At 45.1% G+C, this 26437-nt stretch overlaps 1 protein-coding gene across 4 annotated transcripts in view; it reads right to left on the bottom strand.

The window, feature by feature from the left end:
* The window catches only part of NTM (neurotrimin), a 973960-nt gene that overhangs the window by 170088 nt on the left and 777435 nt on the right, over positions 1-26437 (bottom strand). The gene's annotated exons all lie outside the window — the stretch shown is intronic.

The raw sequence follows: 26437 nt of genomic DNA on the forward strand, positions 1-26437 counted from the left end.
CAGGCACCAAATCTGCCAGAACCTTGATCTCGGACTTGTTAGCTTCTCCGATTGTAAGAAATAAATTTCTGTTCTTAATAAGCAACCCTGTCTATGGTATTTTGTTATAGCAGCCTGGGCAGATTAAGACAGGAGATAAAGGATCAGTAGCAGGACATGCAGAGGTGACTGAATGGAAGTCAGCACGCTCACGCTTGTTTGACCTCTGTGAGCTTGTGCTGCCCTGGGGAAAAGTCAGCTAACATCTGAAGAGATAAGTGAAGACACTAGAATCTTTCACACAAGGAAAGATGAAGAACTATAAACATATCCAACAACCAGAATTTACTAAGAAAAATATGCGACATTTAGTGAATGATTCTTGCACCCCAAAATGTATATATTTTGGGTAAAGAGATAATTACAACTTAATGAGCTGAGTACAAAGCTCATTTGTAGGTGATACTTGCAAATGTAGGTGATACGATGCTCTATTTACTTACCGGAAGAAGAGAAGACTTAAGGGCTGAAATGGGCATCTTCAAATACTGCAATCCCCATCATGAGGTCAAGGACTATTTATCACTCATTTTCCTATTCCCAACACCTGCCACAGTACCTGACACAGAATAAGAGTTTAGCAAATATTTGTTAAATTGATAAATTGAATTTTTTTTAAAAAAATCAAATGCTTTCCAATGCTAGGTATTTTGCCTAATTTCAATTCCCACTCACTCACAATAAACTAATGAGTGGTTATATTCAAGCTCCTGTAAATGAGAAAGCTGGAGCTCTGAGAGATTAAATATTAGATTGAAACATATGCAAGTGCCAATATTCAGCCATTTTGACCTATAACTTGTAGACATTTACATAGAGAGTAAGATTCAAAATTCATAGCTCTTAATTAAATGCCAAGGACTTTTTATCACTACAAAAGATTCAGCTTATCCTATATGATATACAGAAGTATATCCGATGTGTATACAGAAGTAACCAAGAGGTGGATGTTAGAGGGATACAGGTGTATATGTGCATCTAATAGAGCTTTTCTAAAGGAAGTAAGATCTAGATTAATAGGTAGATAGTTGCTCATCACTGACAGTGTTCAAATAAATGGTAGATACACCCTAGCCATATACCTATTATAGAGGGAATCAGGCTTTAGAAACGGAATTGGAGGAAGATCTATGATCTGGAATCCCCATGACCTTAAAGAGAATATCTCTTATTCTTTAGAGAACATCTCTAAAAGAATACCATAGGCCTATGGGTATTGGTGACAAGAAGAGTATTGGTAAAAATGAAGGACACAGATTTTTCCACTTTGATGTTCACACTGTTTCTGTCAAATATTTCCCAAGAATCATTTTCCACAGCACCTGATGTGGCTGTCCAGGCTCAGTCAGCACTTGGCCCACAGCATCTGAAGGTTGGCAGCTGCTGGTTTCTGTGGCCCCATAAGCTACCTGTGCTCCCTCTCCATCCCAGAGTGAAGAGCTAATCAAATTCACTATTTTCCTAAACAGAGGCTCTGCTAGGTCCTGGAATAACTTCCTAACACTAGATTTCTGGAGATGCAGGAGCTAATAGGCAAAGATGGGAAAACTGAGGAGAAAGAAAGATGGGATGAACTGAATAGAAAGATGAGATGAACGGAAGTCAGATAGGCACGGCTCTCTGCAAACATCCATGTAGACAGCAACACAGCACAGTCCTGCCAGAGAAACTCCATACATGTCGACTTGCATTTCTTTTCTCATGCTTGTCTGTCACTATTCTGCTTCTTGTCTTTAAAATCACCAACCCTAGCCTCAGCCAATGATAGTGCTAGTGTAAGAAGCTATTCAAAAAGTAAAAACTTGGCCAGGCACAGTGGTTCACACCTGTAATCCCAGCACTTTGGGAGGCCAATGAGGGTGGATCACGAGCTCAGGGATCGAGACCATCCTGGCTAACACGGTGAAACTCCGTCTCTACTAAAAACAAAAACTCAGCCAGGCGTGGAGGTGAGCGCCTGTAGTCTCAGCTACACGGGAGGCTGAGGCAGGAGAATTGCTTGAGGTTGCAGTGAGCTGAGATCCCGCCACTGCACTCCGGCCTGGGTGACAGAGCGAGACTCCATCTCAAAAAAAAAAAAAAAAAAGTAAAAAAGTAAAAAAGTAAAAAAGTAAACCTAGATATCACTCTGGCTAATATGACTGTTTGGGAATGTCTGGATCTCTCAGAAAGACTTCCATAAAGTGTGTGATGCTCCATCCTACAATGGATGGCAACAGCTGATTACTCAACCACTGGCCCTTAGAGAGAAGAGAGAGTAAGAGAAAATAAGAATGAACCAGAGGCCCAAAGTAAGTGGAAATCCAAATGCCTGTGTGATTATGACTCAAATCCTAGGAATATTAGAAACAAAAAGAAGGAGGAAGGGGTGGATGGATAATGAGTTTGATACCATCTGGAGAGCTCTGTGATGTCTGACTCTAAAATCAGTTCTGCACACCATTTGCCTACTCAATAGTTTTGGTGGTGGGAATCCGAAAGTCCTTCCTTGCACTATAACCTGAATCCCAGGGAGCATAAGCCTCTGTGTCTAAGACAAGTGTAAAGTGAAGATCTGCTTGACAGAGGCGCAGCCTTATTTATAGTGCACTGGCAAGGCAAGCTCCTTCTCAACTCCGGGCTCCTCCCTTTCCTACAGGCAGGTTTGTCTCTGGCCCTAAGTTGACTTAAAGATTCCCCAGGAGAGCTGGCCTGAAAATCAGTTCTAAAAGCCAAAAAAAATGAGAAGAGCCAGACTAAAGTATCAGCCCAGAATTTATGCTCTGGACTTAAGGTTTAATAATGCAACAGAAAATCAATATTTAATAAAGCAAATGATGGAGAAAAACACTGCCCGGGAGATGAGGCTGCTGCACCGTTTTCAAACGTCTCAGTCCCAGAGGAGGTTGAGTTGGCAGGATGGATTGGAGGCCAGGCTGACGGGAGAATCTGGCATGCAGACAATTGCAGGACTCATTGATTCCTATTCTGTTATCTTGTGGGCTTTTTGGCCATTTTTATTAAAGGGCTAACACAGAATTACAATGAAAGTGATATGAGATACCTAATAGAGTAGAGGCAAATGGACCAAATCAACCTTTAACCAGCAATCCAGGATTGTCCTTATCCAGGCAAGAAGGCCATCTAGGTTCACAAGCTATTTGGAGAAATGAGAGGAAAAGAATAGGCCTAGGATTTGCCCTCTTTAGATGTATTTCTGCAAGGTAGCATCTGATGAGTTGTAGGGGCCTCACCCATCATCAAATGAAGTGTGGTTCAATAGACATATTTAGCACAAGCAGTGTCTTGCACAGTGGCTTGCTAATAGTAGGAATGCTAATTGTCACCGACTGATTAACGTATCTTGTGAATACTGGGTCCAGGAATGCAAAATTACTTGGGTCCTCTGATGACTACGTGGATCACAAAGCATTTTTGACCTGCAGGAAAACGGAATTTCATTAGCTAGTTCTCTACGCTGCACTCTCTACAGCAATGTAAAGTATTTCCAGTTAGTCGCTTTTCACTGGAAGTTATTCTTCCCTTTGTGGGCAGAACAGGCTTCATCCTATCTGTTTCTTTCTGGTCCGGATATCTGGGTTGTAGTTTGTTTCAGATTCGTATCTGGGTAAGGGGAAGAATAGTTGTTAGACATCTAACAACCTCTACCTGGCCCAGAGAGAGGGTTACACATATCCACCTTGAACAAGCTCATTGTGTTCCCTGTCACTGGAACTATGCATGACTACTATATATAACACAATAAATTATTTTGAGTCATTGTGCCTTTCCTTTGTCTAAGACTCTCGGTGCAGCTAGGACAAAGTACAGACAACTGAAGCCAATATGTTGCTCATAACATAAGAAGCCTCAGGCAAGGTGCGTGACAGCCCTCGCTTGAATGGGAATGAACTCATTTGTAATGGACAGATTGGCTACTCCCATTTGTTTGCTAAAAAACACAAAATGGAGACAGCACAGTGTATTGTTTCTGGTTAATGAGGAAACTTCTTTAGAAATCCTTAATACAACTACAGATTACAAAGAGAGTAGAATTTTGAGAGGGAGGCAAATCAAGATGAGAGGAACAGAAAACTTGGCATGGTGACTCACACCTGCAGTCCCAGCACCTCAGGCAGCTGAGACAGGAAAATCACTTGAGGAGTTGAAGACCAGCCTAACAAGATCCCATCTCTACAAACAAATAAAAAATGCTTAAAAACAAAAAGAAGAGAAGAACTCAAGCTCCAAAAAATAAAGAACAATGTCAATGTTGCCCATCATCGTACATGCCAGTCATATAACTGGCATACAGCAAGCGCTAAGTTCATTTTTATTGAATGAATGAATAAGATAGAATAGAGTAAAACAGGATAGAATAAAGTGTATTTTTTTTTTTTTTGAGGCGGAGTCTCGCTCTGTTGCCCAGGCTGGAGTGCAGTGGCCAGATCTCAGCTCACTGCAAGCTCCGCCTCCTGGGTTCACGCCATTCTCCTGCCTCAGCCTCCGGAGTAGCTGGGACTACAGGCGCCCACCACCTCGCCCGGCTAGTTTTTGTATTTTTAGTAGAGACGGGGTTTCACCGTGTTAGCCAGGATGGTCTCGATCTCCTGACCTCGTGATCCGCCCGTCTCGGCCTCCCAAAGTGCTGGGATTACAGGCTTGAGCCACCGCGCCTGGCCATAAAGTGTATTTTTTAAAGTAGAATGAAAAAACATGCCACGATGGAAGTGAGAGAAGCCAGCTCAGGTATAACTGCATGAGTGGGAGATGTCCAGGGAGAAATCTTAGCTTGGCCATTGGTTTATCCTCTGAATTCTTCAACATGCCTCTAAAAACACTAAATAGACGACAATGGTCCTCTCACATCTCTTGCTAGTGATGTGCTATGAGACTGTGAGGCAGGCAGGATCCAGAAAGTAGCCATAATGCTAGGAATGATGGTCAGTGCCACATTTAGGTGTATTCCCGAGAGGTGGAACCTTATGACATGTACCAGACTCACTCATCATGAAAGGAGGAACTGTGGAGGAATGGGCCAATTTAGCACAAGCAGCACATTGAACAGTGGCTTGCGCTTAGTAGGAATGCAAATTGCCACTGACTGATTAATGCATCTTGAGAATACTGCGTCCAGGAATGCAAAATTACTTCAGTTCTCTCTAATTACTATGTGGATTGCATAGCATTCTGAGCTGCAGGAAAACGGAATTTCATTACAGAGATTGCTACACTGCACTCTCTAATCCACTCACCCTACTGCATGTGTTGGGGCTTCACTTCCTTTCAAGATTTTGACAAACATTTTGTCTGCATAAGCCTTGTAGTTTAGAACCCTGAAATCCTGGGTGCCAAATAGTGTTGTGATTAATTCATACCCATCTCCAGATTATCGTGGGTGAGGTTTCTGCAACAGACTAATAGATAATGAGGTCTCACTCATAGAGACCATGAGGTGGGCAAGGAGGGCTGACTCACTGCAAAACTGACATAATAGGTCTAGTAAATGACACCTGGAACTAAGTGATTCAAACAGGTTGAGAAAACTAGGTCATGTTCTCTAGAATACATTATATGGCACTTTTGCTGAGCTGCTGTCTGTTCACTTCTGATGGGGATAGTAAAGAAAAGTGCTACAAGATTGTGTCAAAACTACAAGCAGGATACAGCATTAAAAGCCAAGGAAAACTTGGGCCATAAAGGGCTTTAGGTGAAAATTTTCAACACTGAGAGTAATTGATATACCTACTAAATAGCTCAGGGGCTGCCATCAGAGCAAGCTGTAATAATTATTTTATTTATAAAACTCTCGCTTCCTCTCAGGTGCTCAAGGCACTGTACAATAGCACCAAATAAATTAAATTTAAGCATGAAATATTAGGAAAATGCAATGAAATCAACATTTCCAAGGAAACAGGAGAGCCCAAAAAGAAATAAAAGAAGAAAGCCTCTGCAAGAAGCAGCACTTAGCAGAGGGATGCTTTTGAGAAAGGAGAGAGAGCTCAGCCTCTTAGAGAGGGAACAGCTCCACAGTCAGGCTTCATTCAATAGCAGATAAGGGTTCAAGCCCCATCTTTTATTTGGATGATCTTCAGCAAGACTTAAACCCCCCTAAGCCTCAGTTTCCTCACTAAAAGGGTTCATATCACACTCATATCTACTACCTATGATTGTTGGGAGATTTAAATGAGATTCTGTAAGTTAAGCCTAGTACCTGTCACATGGAAAGGACCCAATAAATGTTTGCTCTTATTTTAGTGTGACCATGTGACACAGGATGCACAGTGGAGGACAGAGACTGTAGGAAGGCAATGAGTTAGGTAAATGGGATAAACGGCTGAAGCAAGACCATGACAGCAAAGATGGGGAATCATGAGTGACGGGCATGTATAGCAGCAAATGACTGAACGAGGAGTACTATGGAAAGGGACAAATCAAGGATGACCTCTAGTTCTCTATCTTGAGAACTGGGTTTTACCACTCCAAGGTTGCTGATACAGAAACAAGAGGAATTTGGGGTGGTAAGGGAGGTGGGGCAAGATGATTTGTTTAATTCTGAATACATTGTGCCACTTTTGAAAGGAGATTCCATTAGTTTCCTACAAATGTAGCTTTGCTGGTGTTGGAAATAAAGATATCGCTATCATGGGTAAAAGCACTGCAGGTAAAGTCCTGGGCCTGGGTGGGTCACTGGACAGCACGTAGCCTAAGTGAGAATAACAGAAGACTATGTGTAGGCCAACAGGGGAGGGGGAGCTGAGAATAAAACAGCCAATTAGACAGAGTCCAAGGAGGCAAGGGGAAACTCAGGAAGAGTAGCAGTTGCATGTGCTGAGGGACAATATCCTTAAGAGAGTAAGCTCCAATCTCCATGGCATCTTTGTTGGATGGTATTGAAACCAGTGACGGAGACAATAATGTCTCCTGATGTAAATCACCCCACAGAGAACAGGCCTTGGGAGTTCACAGGGTCAGAGCTGTGCCTGTGAGCAGCATGATGAAGGTCTTCACATCTGCCTTAGTGATGAGATTGAGAAGAACTTGCAGAAGAACATCAAGCGTCCCCATTTGTGACAACAAGTTAGAGGAACAACATGGTAATAGATTTAGATGCTGGTTCTACCTCAGCCAGACCAATGGCCAGACATTCCATCAGCAATCATTGCTGAGTTTGCTGATGTCACCTTGTGCAGAGTGCATTTACATAGCACCCATCATCCGCAATGAGTTCATAGTCTAAGAAAGACATGGATTCTTTACTTGTGTACTACTTTTGAAAATCCAAAGTTGGTATTACTGATGATCGCCATCTGAGATCGCCCAGTGAGGCTGATGTTTAACGGATGGTTCTTTCCCCACAGCAAAAACAATCACCATATGCTGGGCTAGATTATGGCACTTTTTTATGGTATCATCTCATGTTATCACCTTACAAGAATCCCGCCAGACAGGATTTATTATATCCTCATTTTACAGATGGAAAAAAAAACAAAGCCAGAGAACACATAAAACCCAAGATTACACAGCGATGTTTCCAACCCAGTTGGTGTTTCAGTCCAAATTCTTACCCACCATATTGTATTTTGTTTCCTCACACACATAAGACAAGATTTGTCTTTCATCACGGGCAAGAGAAGGAGCCCTACAGGAGAGGTGGGAGAGCTCGGATTAGTCCTTGCTACTGCACTTAACCAGCAGCATGGCCTTGGATAAGCCAGCTAACCTCTTCAGTTTCATGTTTTCCCATGTATAAAATTAGGACAGTGGTTCTCAACATGGGTAAACAACAGAAACATCCAGGAGTTAAAAAAAAAAAAGACACCATGGCCTTACCCCAGTAAACTGAGTCAGAATTTCCGAGGAGGACCTCAATGTTGGTATTGCCTAACAATACCCCAACTATCTGCAACGCGCAGTAGAGCTGAGAATCACCGGCTAGGTGGCCTCCAGGGAGGCTTCTACCTCTAAAACAATTTGAGCCCACGCATGTGCTTGCTATTGGGATACAGTCCTTGGAGTCAGGTTAACCTGATCCTTTGCTTATAAGGGGAAGCGTAGTGTTTGAGGTGGGCTGTGAATTTCTGAATTCAAACTCTGGCTCTGCCACTTACCAATGTGTAACCTTACTTGGGTTACTCAGTCTCCTCATTTCTAAAGGAAGGGAAATGACAGCATCTATCGCACAGGGCTGTTTGACCATTAAATGAGATAGTATGCATAATGAGCTTCGTCTAGTTCCTGACTGCCACATAATCAGGTTTCAATAAGCTATAGATATAAATAGCATTATCATTGCATGATGAAATCTGCCTGCTACTGTTTTCCTACTGTTGTCTCTAAAAGTTCGGCGACATGAGAAGCTATGTTTACAATCTCCCATGGCTAGACCAGTTAGGGGCACCCCAGTCATTGTGCCCCAGGAAAGGACCCCAGCCTGGAGCAGAAGAGGCCTCTGGGCCTAGAGGGGCCAGAGCAGACCCTTGGGACTCAACCCACAATTCTGTCATGTGACTGCTGCACTCTTCCAGAAAATCTCCTTTTCCTGAGATGCTTGCCTCTGGCTGGGCCAGAACAAATCACAGGTAGGGCCTCTCTGCAGATGCTCCTGCCACTGGGCTCCAGGTGGCTGGTGGAGTGGCCGTCACACTTCTGGTGATTGGTACTTTCACAGCTGATCCTTCTCTTAGGGTGGACCAGGGGAGAGTTAGGGAAATCATCAGCCCCTTTGAGGAGCTAGTCTTCCCTTTTCCCTCTGTGGTCTTCACATTCACTCTGGCTAAGTATCACATGTCCATTACACCTAGTGCTCATAGACAGAAACCTCCTCCCCCACACACACTCACACATACTCCACAAACACACACACAAGGTCACATACACCCTCCCAACACACACACTCACATACACACTCCCTACACAAACACGATCACATACACACTCCCTACACTAACACACACACTCACACAGGCCCCACAAACACACACGCCCCACACAAACACATACACACACTCACACATGCTCCACAAACACACACACACACACGATCACATCCACACTCCTCACAAACACACAGAAGCACTCACATACATACTCCCCGCACAAACACAGACACTCACACATCCACACTCCCCCCACCCACACTTCCCATATACAAACACTCACATACACGCTCTCGACAAAAACACACATGTCCCACAAATACACACATGCCCCACACAAACACATACACACACTCACAGTCCTCCCCACATACACCCCACACACAATCACATCAACACTCAACACAAACACATGCACACTCTTCACACATACACAAGCACTTACACACTCCCCACACAAACATAAACACACTCACATACACACTCCCCATAAACATACAAACACATACACATTTTCCCCCACATACACACTCACATACCCACTGCCCCGAAACCACAAATACACTCCTATACACAGGCACATCACAGAAGGGACAGAGTATCACACTTACACACTCCCCTCACAAACACACACTCCCAGACCCACGCACTTTCCATTAGGACGTAACATGTTTGGATCTCAAGAAAGAAACCTGAAACCTAGCGTCTTCCTTCCCTGCACTGTGCACGGAGAGAATTTCAACTGGGGTTGGATGTGGGCTCCCCAAGGGAAATGATACATTAGGAGTGAAACTGCAGCTCAATTTCAAGATGTGCTTATTAAGTGAAATAAAAAATAAATAAGTAAAAAGGTGCATCTGATTATCTTATCCTCTCTACAACGGCCATGTGGGCTCTGAGTGTCGGAGGAACCCACGGGGCCCTTGGGTGGAGAAGCAGCCCAGCAGGAAGGGTCGGGGATGGGCAGCTGCGGGAGGAGGGAATGGCAGTCTGGGTGCACAGGGCTGCCCACGGGGAAGAAAGCGGACACTGGGTAAAACATAGGGACGGCGACCGGCAAGGGGGTGCCAGGGGAAGAGGAGAGGAAGCAAAGGAAGTTGGGGGGAAGAAGACTGTGGCAAATGTGAAACTGGAGGGCGCATGAGCGCTGGTGCACAGTGCCCAGAACCGAAGGTCAACATGAAGAATGGGGCTGGCGAAGCGTGAGAGAATGGGAGGATCTGATAGGAGCGCGCCTGAGAGTAAAACAGCACACCATGAAAAAGAACAGAAAAAAAGGATGAAAACCGGTGAACAGGCAGAAGATGACAAAAAGAGCATTTTATGGGCGGGAAAAAAAAAAAAAAAGCTGCTGGAAAGACCAAATGAGAAACAGCCTCCAAGAGCTAGGCGGAAAATAGCAAAGAAGAGAACTGCGTATGGAAAGGGAGAAGGGTGTCCACTATGCTCTTCTGATGCTGCTGATCTTCTAAACAGGGTGCTGCACTCACTCCAGTGGGGGGAATCCGTCAACAACTGAAGCCTCACTGGAGGGGCACCGATGGTGTGAGAACAGGAGCTCAGCTCCTCGTCCCCTCCGCTGGGCAGCCCTGGGCAGGCAGGCAGGCAGGCAGGGAGGATCCCACAATGCTGTGAACCACGGAGGTCCTTTGGTTTCAGCATTGCTCCAAGATACCCTTTTTTCAAAACAGAAACCGAGGGAGGAATTCTCCTGAATTGGGTCTGCTCTCCCCTAACTTGGCTCCTTTTGCCCTTAAGAAATATCCCTTGGACACAGGAAGGGGATCGTCACACCCCGCGCCCTATGGTGGGGAGGAGGTAGCAGGGAGGGACAGCGTTAGGAGATATACCTAATGTAAATGATGAGTTAATGGGTGCAGCACACCAACATGGCACGTGTATACATATGTGACAAACCTGCACGTTGTGCACATGCGCCCTAGAACTTAAAGTAGAATTAAAAAAAAAAAAAAAATATCCCAAAGTCACCGGCAGCGCTTTCCAGGCCCTGGGCCATCTGCTGCGGCTCCCCTCCCGGGTCTCTCCTCTCACCCTCCTCCTTCTCTCACTGCCCACGGGGGATGCCTTTTCCTTCTCCACACGGACCCTGCCCTCATCGGTGCCCCATCCCCACACTTGTCATTTTTTGTACAGAAGGTTTCACCTTCCCGATGCCACCCAGCTGATCCTCCTCAGCTCTCAGCCGGGCAATGCTTCATTTCCAAAGTCCCTGGGCTTCTTTAGGGGCCTCCCCTGGGTGCTGGCATAGCCCCTGGTACTCAGTCCAGCTCTCTCCCTATGTTGTAAGAAGTTACTGACTTCTCCAGTCACCCGCCCACATATTATTTCTTTGGGGGTAAGTAGGGCATCTGTGTTCTCCCTGAGTGTAGCATGATGCCTGGCTCATAGTAGACGTTCACGGAATATTTGATGGCTGAAGGAAGGAAGAGAAGATTATTGCTATATATGCATCTTTCTTCAAGCAGGTCCTGGGCTGAAAGGTGAGGCAGGCGTTTCATGTGTTGGTGGGAGAGGGGTGAAGGGCTTGCTTCAGCTCCCCTTCCCTGCCAGGCCATGAGCTTCATGAACCGCTGTGGCCAAGACTGGCCCTCGAGGACACTTCCTGGTGCATTAGCTATCACCTGTGCGACCAGACTGACCAGGCTGACTCAATCACAGGAAGCTTTTTCACACAAAAAATTCATTTGCCATATGAACCCCAGAAAAAGGTACAAAGAATTTGTTGACTATTTTATTGCCAGTCCTACATGGGCCTCATGCTGCCCTGTCCAAAGAGGGCAAAGGAATGGCTGCCACATCTCAGTGTGTATCAGTGAGGGACCAAAGCCAGGTAACTCTTTAGAAAAACAAGGTGGGAGAAGGTGGAATAAGCCTGCGCTGACCCACTTAGGGGAGAAGCTCCTCTTCGTGCCTGGTTCCCATTTTTCATTTGAACAACAGTGCAGCAACAAGCTCAGGGAGATGAAAGCCACACTGTAATTAGAAACCAGGAACACGCCCGCTCACCTATTTGACACACTTCCTACTAATCAGCATGAACCTCATTTAGGATTTGATGTAAGAAATGTTCCCAGTTTGACCTTCAGCTGCCTCTGGCCTTAACTCTCTGGGCTCCAGCCTGTGATTCCCAATCTTACCCCCACGACATTCCCGACCCACGCCTGCACCTGGGCTCTTCAGGTTCGGTGGGTCTGTGGAGTGCTCTCCACTCTTCTTTTTTTTTCTGGAAAGTTCCTCCAGAGATTCCAAGGCAGACAGCCGGAATGAGTGGTCTGACAAACATTCTGTGATATCTCCGGTTTTGGTATCCTCTGAACCTGTTCTCCTTTCTGCTTTTAAATAGCTTCTCCTATTTAAAAGGCTCTCTTGGTTCTTTATCCTGTCTTATCCTACCTTATTTCAAGCTTTACCTGTTGTTCACACAAACCTTATCTCCTATTGGTGACATGATTTCATGTCCATAATCCAAAGGCCATATTCCCAGAATTCCAAACAGAAACAAAGTCTGGCACATTTTTTCCCTTATTTGTAAATGTATAAACTTGAAACTTTTACAAAGGTGTAAACTTTAAATTTCATTGAATTACTCCCATAGCAACTGCACATGGAGAATAAATGTGTCCCTTAGGAACAGGATCATCCAGGAAAACTGGAACCATGTGGCCACGGGACCCCTCCTGCTCTTCCTGTGTGTGTGCTCTCTGGCCACGGATCGGCTGCTCTAAAGCACTGTTTGTCCAGCCCCTCAAGGTGAGGGGGCATCTCCCGGTCAGGAACACAGGATAATACAACCTCAGCCTTGTTTGCATTCTCTCTCAGTCTCCCTGAAGCAAAACTCCCCTCCAATCCATCCTTCATTCTGATGCCAGAGATCTATCTGAAATACAACTCATTTAATTGCCCTGTTCAACCATTCCTATAATTCCCCATCCCCTCCACAGTGAAATCCACACCTTGAGGGTGGCAGAGATCTGGCCCTCTCCTGCTGTCCAGGCTGTGGGGTGGCCCATCATTCCTGTTTTCTGTCCAGCCCACCGCCTGGAGGGACCCATCTTTGGTCTCTCGGAGTCCTTCCTGCTGTGTGCGTTGTTCCTTCAGTCTACTTCAATTCTTTATCTTGCTAAGAAAACGCATTCTGCAAAACTCGGCTGAATGTCACCTGGTCTGAGACTAGAGGGACCAAAACTTTGACAGAAGTAACAGAGAAGTTCAAGCTCTCACGCCTGAGCAAAGAGAGAGCAAACGCTGAGAAAAAATGATCGAGTCCACTTAATGACGGGCCTTTGTTTTTATTCATTTATTTATGTGACAGATACTTACAGAGTACCCAGTGTGCACCAGACCCTTTTCTAGGCACTTGGAACACAACAATGAACACTCCAGACCAAGCCCCACCCTCATGGCACGCATGTTCTGGAGGGTGAAACAGGATACCACTCTCAATGAACACTCCAGACCAAGCCCCACCCTCATGGCACGCATGTTCTGGAGGGTGAAACAGGCTACCACTCTCAATGAACACTCCAGACCAAGCCCCACCCTCATGGCACGCATGTTCTGGAGGGTGAAACAGGCTACCACTCTCAATGAACACTCCAGACCAAGCCCCACCCTCATGGCACGCATGTTCTGGAGGGTGAAACAGGCTACCACTCTCAATGAACACTCCAGACCAATCCCACCCTCATGGCACGCATGTTCTGGAGGGTGAAACAGGCTACCACTCTCAATGAACACTCCAGACCAAGCCCCACCCTCATGGCACCCATGTTCTGGAGGGTGAAACAGGCTACCACTCTCAATGAACACTCCAGACCAAGCCCCACCCTCATGGCACGCATGTTCTGGAGGGTGAAACAGGCTACCACTCTCAATGAACACTCCAGACCAAGCCCCACCCTCATGGCACGCATGTTCTGGAGGGTGAAACAGGCTACCACTCTCAATGAACACTCCAGACCAAGCCCCACCCTCATGGCACGCATGTTCTGGAGGGTGAAACAGGCTACCACTCTCAATGAACACTCCAGACCAAGCCCCACCCTCATGGCACGCATGTTCTGGAGGGTGAAACAGGCTACCACTCTCAATGAACACTCCAGACCAAGCCCCACCCTCATGGCACGCATGTTCTGGAGGGTGAAACAGGCTACCACCCTCAATGAACACTCCAGACCAAGCCCCACCCTCATGGCACGCATGTTCTGGAGGGTGAAACAGGCTACCACCCTCAATGAACACTCCAGACCAAGCCCCACCCTCATGGCACGCATGTTCTGGAGGGTGAAACAGGCTACCACCCTCAATGAACACTCCAGACCAAGCCCCACCCTCATGGCACGCATGTTCTGGAGGGTGAAACAGGCTACCACCCTCAATGAACACTCCAGACCAAGCCCCACCCTCATGGCACGCATGTTCTGGAGGGTGAAACAGGCTACCACCCTCAATGAACACTCCAGACCAAGCCCCACCCTCATGGCACGCATGTTCTGGAGGGTGAAACAGGCTACCACCCTCAATGAACACTCCAGACCAAGCCCCACCCTCATGGCACGCATGTTCTGGAGGGTGAAACAGGATACCACTCTCAATGAACACTCCAGACCAAGCCCCACCCTCATGGCACGCATGTTCTGGAGGGTGAAACAGGCTACCACTCTCAATGAACACTCCAGACCAAGCCCCACCCTCATGGCACGCATGTTCTGGAGGGTGAAACAGGCTACCACTCTCCAACACGGAAATATCTGTTATGCCAATAGCTGACTTGTTTTATAAAGAACAAACAAGCAAGGAAGGCGCTAGGGTGTGGTGATGTGGGGTTGGAAGCTCTGTTCTATGCAGGTGGTGAAGAAGGCCTCTGCCCTCAAGTGACCTCGAACAGAGACCTAAGAAGGAGAGCCCCAAGGACACCTGGCATGGGGCACCAGCAGAGGGAGCTTTCAGGCCCGGAAGCCAGGAGGCTGCCTGGGTGTATTACAGGCGTATCAAGAAGTAGTGAAGATGGGGTGAGAAAAAGAGAGTGTGTGCGGAGGGGAGACCAGGGAGACACTGGTGGCCGGACCAAGGAAGACCTTTTAGACCGCAGTAGGCGTGTTAGGACCTGAGGTGAGCCAGGAAGTGACTAAATCAGGAACAACAAAGCCTGCACGGAAATGCTTTCACTGACCGTGGAGAACAGATGATAGGGAATAAGAATGAAAAAAGCAGGCCTGTCAGGTAGAAAGCTGTGGAACACTCCAGACAGAGGTAACAGCAGCTTGGGAGAGGGCAGAAGAGGCAGGACTGGATAAAACTCCAAATTCAGAAAATCTAGCAGGACATGCTGAGGATTGAGGAAGAGTATGGGGAAAGGACAACTGTGAAGATGGACTGCAGCTTTCACATACGCCACTGGAAGAATGCAGTTGCCATTTACCAGATGGCAAGACTCCAGGAGGAGCAGGTAGGTTTAGGGTTGGAGTCAGGGGACGGTCGGGAAAGCAGGCTAGAAAATTCAAGAGATCTATGTTGTACATTTTCAGTTTGAGATGCCTACGAGACACAGAGTGGAGATAAAACACAAATACGAGGCCCCTCTCCCAGTTAACAAGAGAATGTTTAGCAATTGTAATCTTCGACTCTGGTCCCACATTCACAAACCAAATCTCACAGCCTAATGTTAGGCAACATCAATGGTTTCCTCTCATTAAAACCATATTTGGCGGAGGTGTCCTTCCTCCCCTGCTTCCATACCCTAGAGCCCCTGGGACAGAAATTTTCAACATCAAAAAGTATCATCTTAGTTTTGAAATGTGGATGACTCCATCTGCTCCTGTAGATACCCCAAGGACAAAAAGCTGATGTCTCATTGCATTTACATGACAAGGGTGCATCTCCAAAGAGATTCTTTTTAAAAAGAAATAATGAAAAAGATGAGTGTTACTTCATCTCTCACAGTGACAAAGACTAAATTTGGGGCAGATTTCAAATATCAATTTTTGTTTTTCCTATTTCCAGCCATTAAGGATTCAAAACATTGAAGGCCGGTGTATTTTCTTCCTTTTGCTATAACACATTTCTATAAGTTTAGTGGCTTAACAAACAAGAGAAATTGATTCTTTGATGATTCTGGAGGCTAGATGTCCAAAAATAACTCTCACCACACTGAAACCAGGGTATCAGGAAGGCTGTGATTCCTACAGAGGCTCTGGAGAGACGTCTGCTCCTTGGTTCTCTCGGCTTCTGCCGGCTACGGTCATTCTTTGGCTCGTGGCCACATCGCTGTAACCCTGAGGGTCAGCATCTTCACATCCCTCTGCTCCCGTCTTCACACTGCCTTCTCCTCTGTGTGTGTTCCAATCACATCTCCCTCTGTGTCCCTTTCATAAAGATTTATGTGATTGCATTTAGGGCCCAGGACAATTTCCCAATCTCAAATCTCTAAACTAATCCCATCTGTAAAGACTCTACCATGCAAAGTATAGTTCTGGGTTCCAGGGATTCGAATCTGATATCTTTGTTTTGCCATTATTCAGCCTACTACAACTAGTAATGAAAAAAAATGAATCGTTTTGTTTAATAATTATAATATAGTAAAAAAAGAAACTTTACTTATCGATTATCCAACAAATGTTCCCTGAGCTCTATTAAATCACAGGCACTAGGGTCAGAATACACAAGCATACAGGCCCCCTGACCTCAGGAAAACTGACATCATTGGCCAATCACACAGACAAATGCCACATTTTAACTGTGGCAAGAACCAGAAAGAAGGGCAAGGCTCTAGCTCCTGGCAGAGGTAGGAGTGGCAGTGGTTAGCAGATCTGGGAAAGTTCTCTATGGAAATGGCATTTGAGTCAAAGTCGGAAGGATAAATAGGACTGACTGGGTGAAAAGCAAAAGAGAATTCCAGGAAGAGTGAAGGGAATGTTCAAAGGGTCTGTGACCAGAAATAACAAGAAAAAATACACTAGACTGAAAATAGTGAGGCAGGGCACGGTATGAACCAGTAGCAGAGGTCCCCTGGAGCCTGGCCTCCAGGATTATCAATTCCTTCATAAGGAATTGGCTCTCTTGGCTAAAGAGAAGTCCTGAGGAACCACCAGATCTGGATTTGAAAAGATCACTCAGGCCACAAGTGCAGAAATGAGGGGGAGGGGAGCAAAGTGGGTGTCCAGAACCGCTATTTTCATTCTAAGAGTCAGGAGCTGAAGGGCCGCACTACTCAATTTCAAAAGGCTTTTCTACAGCAAAGCCTGGCTCCCAAGCTTGCAGGCATCGCTTTCAGCCCAGGGACTCTCCGCCAGCTGTGAGAGCTGCTGCCCTTCCACATTCCACCTGCACCCCACCCGCTTTGCACGTCCCCATTGTAGGGACCCCTGTCATCCATCTTTGTATCCATTCCAACCTCAATTTCAGGACTTGACACATGATGGTTTATGTGTGAAAGGGAAAATAATCAAAATTTCTCATCTTTCTTTCTCAGAGTAGGAAGAAATGGCTTGGCCAGCCTAGCCCTCAGAATGAGGAACAGTGTTAGCACATGGGTCCCCTCTGTGAAATCCAGGTTTTAGGATGATAAGAACACCATAAAACATGTCCAAACGAAACTGTGAGAACACAGGAGATGGTGGCAAGAGAGCTGAGGAACAGAACCAGGTCAGAAGGCCGGAAAGCCAGGAGCAATAGAGCTCTGTGGAGGCGGCTGAGGCTGGAGAAACAGGATGCGATCCAGACAGGTTTCTGGGAACAGGGACCCACATCAGCGGCAGGACATGTGTGCATTCCCTGTCTAGAGGATTGCGTCCATAGAAAGAAGACAGAAAAAGACAAATGGATGTAAGCACCTGGAAGCCTTTAGGGCTGGTAGATGATCACAACAATGAGGCGTGCTGCTGAGTAGTCACCTTCTGCTTTAGGGCTGGTAGATGATCACAACAATGAGGGGTGCCCTTCTGCTTCCCTGCACCTACTTGGCGCCTTTCTCCAGATCAAATTATGGGACACAAAAACACTTCTATAAAAGGTATCTGATTGGGAATGTCTAATCTGGAATAACTAAAATAAGGAGATCATTTTTCCAGGTAATTATCAAAATTCAGACTATAACCCAAAACTCTTAAATCCTGAAATTTACTTCTTTCTACTAAGCTATTAAATCCCCAGCGGAGCCAACACCGGGTTCATTGTGCAGACTCCCAATTAATCACAGTAGAAAGCACTACTTGCCAAGTGAAAATCCTCTATTTTGAATTCTTAATCCCCCCACCAGCTGAGTTTACCACAAAGACATGAATATATAATTGAGACATAAAGAAACATGCCACCAAATTAAACTGCCCTGATTTTGCATCAATAAATTCTTTCTCAAATAACATGAAATGAAGATCTCTCAAAAGCAAAGTGTGGTGCTCCAAAAACTCCAGGAGTGAATGCCTCTGCTGAGCCAAGCTCTAGCGGAAGCCAATTAGATTTCATACCAACGTTAGACATTTATTTACCACAGGCGACATTCAACAGGAATATGTCTTAACATATACTCCAAGTGGTGACATCTCAAAGTCTAACTTAGCCTGGAGACATCAGAAACAGGGGGTCTTCTCATTTGTATGGGGACTCTCAGGCAGGAGGCTGCTGTGGACCTGAGGGCTGGGGACTGCTTCCTGCAGCTGTCATGCATCCTCGGCAGCATCCTCACTCTCTCTGCCATGATCATCACCATGACAGCACAAAATCCAGTACCACACCCTCTATTTGCTAGGACACAAAGAGATGCACCTTAACTATACTATGGAAGAAGAATCATTATTACAAATTCAAATGTAAGACATACATTGTAGTGCTTTTGAAAATTGACTTGTTGGTAGAAAAGTCTTTTGCAATCTTTCCCCTTTGTGTCTTAACCATGCAAGGGGCATAGAACCAGTTGGGATTGGATATGTTCTTTCCTTCCAATATGTCTCTTTTCTACCCAAGATTTATTGACCTAGGTGTTTGTCATGTTCCTTTCCACTGACAATCTTTTGAGTATTTGTCCATTGTCAAAACAACGTAACATGCACTTCCTTGAGAAAGAGAAGTAGCATTCTAGCAGGACAACAAGAAAAAACAATCCTATTGGAAGCCTATCTGGTTTCACCTGAAACTGAGATGCAGCCTACCTTTCTAGCCATATAGTGAGTGATTTCACCCCAGGAACTCTGCCCTGTGACCACATTAGCGTCCTCACTTTTCCTCCAACACACCATACACATTCAGCCTTCCAAGATTTGGACACATCAGTGTTCCTGTTTGGGATGCCAGATCCCCTAAAAAAAAACTCCACTGTCCATTCAAGACCCTCATGAAACATAACTTTGCAGTTTTGTCTAATCTTTCAGGTAAATTCAATCACTCTATTTCAGTGTATTCATAGCATTGATATGCTCAAACATCCGAATCCCTGTTACCTTATAAGACAGATACTTGTTAGTATAGTGGTCTCCTCTGCTGGACAGGGCAGGAGCTCTGTATGAATCTTTGTGAGCCCAGGACCTGGCTTCAAAATACTGTTAAATGGAATTCAACAGGGTCAGTAGAGTGTCTTCGATCTGACAACAGATGGATGGAAACCTTCCTCATCAACTACTCCCCATGCCCTAAGAAGCACTTTAATTTTATTAAGAAGAGAGGAATGACCAGAATCTTTGGGTCTTTTGAGTGTCTAAGAATCTTCTCCTAACAGTCATGGCATCCCAGTCAGCTGCTCTTGATATTGCTGTATACACACTCTGTATGAGGGACCTTCTGAAATCAGGAATACGGTAATGAGGAAAATTCTGGATATATTACGGGATTAGCCAGATCTGTAGTGGTGGGTCATGAGACCGTAAAGAGACCTCATCCAACCCTTAATTAAGAAGATTTTCTTCAAGTGCAGCTTGAATAAATCAGCACTCTGATATGGGAATGGGAGTCTAAAGGGATATTTCTTGAAAAAGCTGATTATTCAGGATCTGGTGTTTGTCCTTTCCCCAAAATAAATGACATTTCCCACTTGGAAGCTGCAGAAAGAATCAAGATCCAGAAGGAATCAGAGCCATGTTTCTCAATCCTATGGTGTTAGAATCTGAGGCCGCTCAGAGGCAGCCCAGACTCCCTGGGGAAAAGCACCTGAGGGGTAAGAACTCAGGGGCTGCTTACAGATCTCCCCATGGGAGCCCGAACTGCTTACCTGGAGAGATGTTGCCTGACTTCTGTAAGCGCTTGCTGTAAAACAATAAGGACCATCTAAACTTTCTGCTCCATTCTCTATGAATGGGTGTGAAAGGCTAGACAGGGGACCCTATCTTTATCTACTCTTCCGCAAAAGATGCCAAGTTTTCCGAACTCTGTAGGGAACATGAGGACCCCTTCCTAGCCATACCAAAAGGAAAAGAAAATGCCATTATTAAACGAATATGACTTTTACTCTGGCATTTTGCTGAGATTACTTTAGACTTTACATTTTGCCCTACTTGGCTTAGCAGACAGATAATGCTTCAGATGGGTTTACTGAAATGTGCTCTAGCCTTTCTGTCAACTTTTGTCCCTCTGTTGTCAGTAACTGCTTCAGGAAATTTTAAAACTCACCAGGTAGAACAGAGTTGCCTCGTCTGCATGCTGTCTAGATAGTACACATCAATTTCAGGTAAAATGCCCTACTTCCTTGTCATTCTCCAGGGTGCTTTGAGGAGAGCTCCAATTTTGTAGTGGAATTTAATTTCCTGACTTTTTCAAAGTTCTATCAAATTTAGATACACAGTCTTATGACCAGACCAAATATACATTTTCATCTATTTCTTGAATGGGACTGGAAAAAGAAAGGTCATTTGAAAGCAGTTTGGGATGATAAGTATGCCCCACTATCTGTCACACAGGGCTACTGACATCTGGAGAACACAGATGTTCTCAGAAGGTGACTTCAGTCTATTTAGAATTGGATCATGATGTTTTCCTCTACCATGGCCTCAGCTTGAATGGCAAGTGTTGGTGCAAGGATCTGCAGAGCTCTCTGGGAGCCTTGTCTTGCCGGAAGGGCATGGTGCCTTCTGGGTGACATGTCTGGAGAGACAGAAAGCTTTGCTTTCAAAGTAAGGATTAGGTCACGTTATTTCCTTTGATATTTAGTGTTTCAAATTTCCTTCAGTTCAGATTCAGAGTGCGGAGGGGTCTCTGGGGTGTAGGTATCTGGAAATTAAAAGTTATTATTCCTGTTCTCTGAATCATCATAACAAGCTTTGCTTGACAAGGTCAACTAATTATTCAGGATTGGAAAGAAACAAGGTTGTATATATCAGGTGGGTAAGAGACAGAGTCAGAAACAGGGAGACAATCAAAGGTAAATGAGGGGCTGATGTGGCCATACATCCATTATTTGCAAGTCGCTGCCTGGACTGGATATCTCCCTAGTCTAGTCCCCTCCTTTCTGGAATTACATTAACACACAAAGTGAACAGAATGTCCTGGCTTCTTTCCCTCATTCCTGCCCTATTCCACAGACATTTGTGTTTCCCTTCTTTACCTGAGCTTTGGAGCTGTTCAACTCCAAAGGCAGGTAATTAACTATCAAACAATAGCAGGGATTTTCAGATTAATTCTGCCCAATGAGAAATAGGAAAACTCATTTTACCAAACAAAAGGGAGGGGCTGATTAGATACTCCAGTGACAAAAGAGAAACCTAGATAGGGCCTGGAAAACCGATAAAGAGGCTAAAAGCTTTTTAAAATTTTTTTATTACACTAATATCCCTGTTTTTATAAGCACTGTATTCTACTGTTCTCTGTCATGCAAATGTGTCTCTAAGTGAGAGTGAAGTCCTGCAGGTACACCAGTCAAAACTGAGAAGTCAGCTTTCCATGCTTGGATACGGAGGACCTTTCTTAACACTCTGCGCACAACCATGGCACACTTTTGCTCTACCACCATTCACAGATGGGGCCTTTGAGACGTCTTCTCAAGCTGTCCTTAATTAGGCAAACAATTCATTCCCACTGAGTGTTTTATCCACTCTGTGTTTTCCAAGATGTAACCTTGTCCAAGGGAACAATGGAGACAGCAGTATGGCTTTTTCAGATGTACAGGATGCTTGGTTTGGTAACAGGAGTAAGAGGGTGAGAGGAATAAAATATTCAGCTAGACTCCAGAGAGAATCACTTATTAATTACATTTATTAAGCAGAAAACCCTAAGGTCAAAGAGATGGAAATCATTAGACCTAAATGCTAATATATTTTAGATGAATTTACCCAACTCTGGACAAGAAGATTATGTTCTGGACATGCAAATCCACTGGTGGTATTTCTTACATTTCACATTTGAAGGGAGTATTCAAGGCATCTCAAAGTCTAGAGGTCCAGGTATCTGAACTCATTCCTCTCTGCTGATTAATCAGTTTTGCCATGTGATCTTTAGACGCGTTAGTATTCATCTCCCCTGAGCTCACAGGTAGAAATCTCAGTGTCCTGGTGGAGTCATCACCCCCATGCTCACACTTAACCAACCCTTGAACTCCGCCTACTCTCCTACAGGTACATCCTTGGACTCCAGACTCTTCTCTGTCTAAGCTAACCTAGGAACTCCATTACTCCACCTTTTTAAACAATTGAAGCTAACCTGGGAACTCCATTACTCCATCTTTTTCAACAATGCTCTCTTGTTTTTAAAAGAGCATCATCTTTTTAAAAATTTCCATCCTCTTTCAAAAATTTCACTCTCCTTTCTACAATATACCTAGCCCGTCGAGCCATGGAAAGCCATTCTAGTTTTAACACCTGCTGATTCATAATGCTAACCCTTTATAGCACCACCCAAGAGAGCTTTTTACAATGGAAGTTCCCATAAATGGTCTCTCTCTGCACTGTTCAACACAGGAGTGCAGTAGTTTGGGTGTTTGTTCCTATAGATCTCATGTTGAAAGCTGATGCCAAAATTGGAGGTGGGGGCCTAATGGGAGATGTCTGGCCATGGGGATGGAGTATAAATAGATAAATGCAGGTTAGTGGGGCAAGTGAGTTCTTGCTTTATAAGCTTCCTCGAAAGCTGGTGGTAAAAAGGAGCCTGGCACCGTCCCTGCTCTCTCTGGCTTTTTCTCTCACCATTGCTATCTCCGCACTTACTGGGTCCCCTTCACCACATGCCATGAATAGAAGCAGTCTGAGGCCCTCTCCAGATGCAAATGCTGGTGCCAAGCTTCTTGTACAGGCTGCACAATCATGAGCCAAATAAACCTCTTGTGTGTGTGTGTGTGTGTGTGTGTGTGTGTGTGTGTGTGAATTACCAGCCTCAGGCATTCCTTTACAGTCATGCAAAATGAACTAACGCAAGGGAACAGCAGTCCTGCTTGACTACGTAAGCACTTCAGTGTGGCTAGTGCAACTGAAGAGGTACATCTTAAATGTTATTTGGTTGTAGCTAATTTAAATTTAATTTTAAATAGCCACCCTGGCAAGTAGCTACTTAGCTCAGTTCTCTTGTCTCCCCCTTTCTGCTGCCTTCCCCTCCATCTCCCTCCCACACTGGTTTCAGGGTCACCCTCCTCCCCAAGGATGGGCTTTGCTCCTAGCTTGCCCCAGAGACTTGCCCCATGTGGCCGCCTTGGCATGACTGTCTGCAAGAACTAACCATATCGGATCAGGACCACAGGGGAAGAAAATCCAGTACAGAGAACTAGTGGGTGGATGGGATATTTGACAGCAAGGGGAAAGACACACCCCAGCCCTGCAGCAGCCTGCGCAATGCTGTGAGATGCCATTACCTTCCTTCTGTGTGGGTTTATTCAGCTATGAAGCTGACTTCATATACATAAATACACACACTCACGGGCAGAATATCAATTTAGTTCCTTTTTGTTGTTGCTGTTTTTATTTCTTTTTTTAAAGGATCATAATACCATTTTGAAAACCTAATATGCCCAACTTTTATTCCAAAAGCATTGCGCTCGGGGCTGAACAGCACCTTCACATCCAGATAGTCAGCTTCTGCCGGGGGAATTAGGGTTTATGTTCAGTATAATAAACGATCCCAAGATAAATATATTTCTTTCCTTTCTATTTTTTTTTTTTTTTTTTGTAATCCAGGATGGTGGTGCATCCTCTTTCCAATACAGAAACACAAGAGTCTGGCTCTATTTCGTTTGTCTGATTGCTTTGAAGAGGGGGTCAGTTCGGCTCTGAAAAAACTATGGTCCTCTATTCATTAAAGTGTCGATAATACTCAGTCCAGGCATATCGACGGCGGATTAGCTTGGGCTGAGTCTGTGTACAAGACCAATGCCTTTTTTTAACCCAGCTTGTTTCCAGATCAATACACCCATCAGCATTCGAAAATTAGCCCAAGATGAGATTCCAATACTTGAGGTGGTGTGTCATGCGAAGAGGGCACCCAGCCAAGTCACAGATGTAAACACCTAGCCGGGGATTAGACATTTTCCATTAGCATGGACGTGAGTGAAGACTGATGCAGACTCCATCTTCTTACCCCCTCCCATCATCTCACCCCCACAGACACCCAGCCGTCTCTCTGGGAGTCCATATAAGATCGCCTGGCTCTAATTCTAGCCATTTGCTTGGATAAGCATTTATTAAATGTTCACTTTGTATAAGGCATTATGGCAGGTGCTCAGGGCAGGGGTGTGGGGGTGTGCATGAGTGGGGGTGGCTGAACAAAGAAAATGACAAAAATATGATCCTGTTTTCAAGGAGGCATTAGCACTTTTCACAATTCCTTCCATTTTCCAGTTCCACAAGGCCCTGCTTCCTAAAGCAAATGTCTAATAGTTCCTAGTTCCCAGTCTCTCATTGTCAATGCTAGGCATTCTTTTCAAACACTAAGGGTGCAGGGGTTGGGGCAGGACAGGAGAGGGGCTGAGCAATGGCTTCCAAAGCACCACCTGGTGGAGTATGCAGATGGTGGCACTGCGGCATTCACCAGCCCTCCCCGCAGAGTGCAGATTCTCGAGAATTTTTGGTCTCCCTATCCGCAATAAAAAATGTATTTTATATTTAAAAATGTACACAAACCGAAACAAAAATCTCACATGGCAATACCTACTCCACTCTTTGTAATACACGCTGATTACTTCTATGCAATTCTATTTTCTTTAAAAATGCTGTTTGCATGCATCAGTTCAAAAAGTATTCATTTATAGAGTCACTTTTTAAAGAGCCATTATAATTTCGTTTGGGTAAGAAAGAGTAAGCAAAATATAATAAAAACTTGGCAGGACCAAACTTGGGCCACAGCGTGAGGGATTCCCATGTCCCCTGGCATACGCTCTGCCCAGAGCCAGGTCCAGTATCGCCTTGTTCTCGTGTGTCCTCCTCTCAGTCCTGCTCACCCTGCCTCACTCAACAGTGCTGATCACGACCCAAGTTCCGCCTTCCCCTACTGTCAAACAGCGGGCCTCCCCTTCCTTCTTCCAGCTCACTTCAGTTCTTCTTTCACAAGCCGCCTTCCTTCCTATTCTGTCTCTAACCTATCATCCCATAGCTCTTTACCCTTTTCTTGAACACACCGACAAGGGGACTGGTGGAAGGAACCCCTAGGGGAGGAGTGTGTCGCCCTGGAGTTGCACATCCATGTGAAGGGGCCCCGGGATCAGCCTGGGAAAGGGCCCCAGCACTGGGTCTGGCATGCCACTGCTCAGGGACTACACTGCTGACATCACAAAATAAGATATCTGGCCCACTGTAAAAGATGCTAAAAATATATAAAAATTACAAGAGTCCTAAAAAAGAAGAAAAGAAAAGAAAACTCAACAGCTGAAATAGTACTTGGATGTGCCAGGTCCTCTTCTAAGTGTTTTCTATGTCAGTACATGTACAATTCAATCCGCACACTGACCCCCTTTACAGAGAGAGAACCCCGAGACACAGTAATCACTTAAGGTCTCACAGCCAGCAAGTGGCCAAGTGTGATGCCAGCTCTTGCTCACTAACTAGGAATCCTTCAACCAGGTTAAGTGGTGCCTGAATGCCCCAGGACTGGTTCTGCCTGGGAATGGAGATGAGCTCCATTCCCAGGGTCTGAGAGAGTAGAACCAACACACATATTCTCTCTCTCTCTCTCTCTCTCACACACACACACACACACACACACACAAACATACAAGGCCTCACGAGCCAGGAGCCAGGGGAGGAGAAGAAGGCCAGGAGAGTTGGGATGGAATCAAAACAGGGAGAATCAGACACCAGTATTACAGGGGAGAAATGGCATCCAAAACCCCTGGCTGGGAGATGAGAGGAGGTGCAAGGGAGCCGGAAACAAGCAGGTATTTGTGCATCCTGGTTGGCTCTGCTTCCTTTCAAGGCTGGAGGGGGGCATGGCATACTTGTACTTTCAAAAGTGCATTAAAAGTCTGGTTTTAAACATAACACAATCTTGGAATTGGATGAAATCTGAAAAAAAAAAACACTAAAACTTAGGGGAGAAAAAAGTCAAGAAAAGCAATAATTAAAAGATAATTTCCGGAGAAAATATATTATTGGAACAAAAATGACAAAAAAAAAAAAATTCCT

The sequence above is a fragment of the Rhinopithecus roxellana genome, chromosome 15, assembly GCF_007565055.1.
Source record: "Rhinopithecus roxellana isolate Shanxi Qingling chromosome 15, ASM756505v1, whole genome shotgun sequence".
Lineage (NCBI taxonomy): Eukaryota > Metazoa > Chordata > Mammalia > Primates > Cercopithecidae > Rhinopithecus > Rhinopithecus roxellana.